The following is a 1,606-nucleotide window of genomic DNA, read 5'->3' on the forward strand; positions in this document are numbered from 1 at the left end:
TTTCAAAACCATATCAAGCTTTATTGAATATAAGTAAAAGAATCAAAAACCAAACACTGTCTACATGCAACCAAGTTAATATTATTAGCTCATGACCCTAGTAGCTGTAACAGTGAGTGATTTACTACAAAAGGATACCGGTCAGTATAGCCTTATCAGTAAATATGTGGCTGTTAGTTACATGATAAGGTAGCTAAAACAACAAATTAACATGTCGCGATATTATTAGTAATGCATTTAGGCCTAACACTGAAGTATGTATTGATATTTTAGCCTTAAATTGTGATGTTTTAGCTTTTAATATCCTCAAGCTAGCCATTAATTTTTGAGTTTAGATCTGAATCTATCTCCATGTTTTAATGGAGTTATCTTAACATGTTTTCCAAATAAAATGAATTAAATCTCCTCCTCAGTGAGCATGGTAGATGTGAATCAATGTTTTTTGTACATATCTGCTTATTTATTTTAATTTCAGTATTTTTAATTCGATCTTAAATCCTTTTATTCACCGGTAAATCATGACAACTACAACTGTAGAAAAAAAATATAACTCAGAAAATACTAACTAATTGTATTAGTTTATAGTTGTGTACAATATAATTTTTGCATTTGTAAAAAGGGAGTACAATTGTGTGTATACACAGACTTGTGTATGACTTATATGTCCATGTAAATAAAAGACTGTTTGACTGTATTTCAGTCTATTTGCTGTGCAACGTAGCTTCAAGTGACTTATTTAATTATAAAACACGCCAGCAGTCTAATCGCTGAAGCGGATAAACCTGAAAACAAGCGATTTAACGACATTGACTATGGCATAGATTTGTGTACTAATATTGTAATGAGCTGTACATTCAAATGAATCACCAGCTCGTATCGACCTGAAGTGAACCGTCCAGCTCAGCTTGAGTCGTAGACAAAGAAGAAAGAGCCTACAGTTAAACTCAGATACAATATATAAGAGCGACGAAAAGGAAAGACAGAAGCAGTATGCGCCTGATAATGTGCTGTTATATTCCAGACAATATAAAATGTACACAAAGCAACTCTATATATATAAATCTAAGTGTTTGTTTTTTTTTAAATCTTTTTATTAAACCCTGTGTCCAGTTAAAATGATTAAAATGTAGCAATAAAAAAAACCAAGTAGCAGATAATTTAATCTCAGAACCTCCCATTCACAAGGCGACAAGCTAACCAATTAAGCTAACCAATTAAGCTAACCAATTAAGCTAACCTATTAAGCTAACCAATTAAGCTAACCTATTAAGCTAACCTATTAAGCTAACCTATTAAGCTAACCTATTAAGCTAACCTATTAAGCTAACCTATTAAGCTAACCTATTAAGCTAACCTATTAAGCTAACCTATTAAGCTAACATATTAAGCTAACCTATTAAGCTGACCTATTAAGCTAACCTATTAAGCTGACCTATTAAGCTGACCTATTAAGCTGACCTATTAAGCTGACCTATTAAGCTGACCTATTAAGCTAACCTATTAAGCTAACCTATTAAGCTAACCTATTAAGCTAACCTATTAAGCTAACCTATTAAGCTAACCTATTAAGCTAACCTATTAAGCTAACCTATTAAGCTAACCTATT

The sequence above is a fragment of the Watersipora subatra genome, chromosome 2 (genome assembly GCF_963576615.1).
Source record: "Watersipora subatra chromosome 2, tzWatSuba1.1, whole genome shotgun sequence".
NCBI classification, from domain to species: domain Eukaryota; kingdom Metazoa; phylum Bryozoa; class Gymnolaemata; order Cheilostomatida; family Watersiporidae; genus Watersipora; species Watersipora subatra.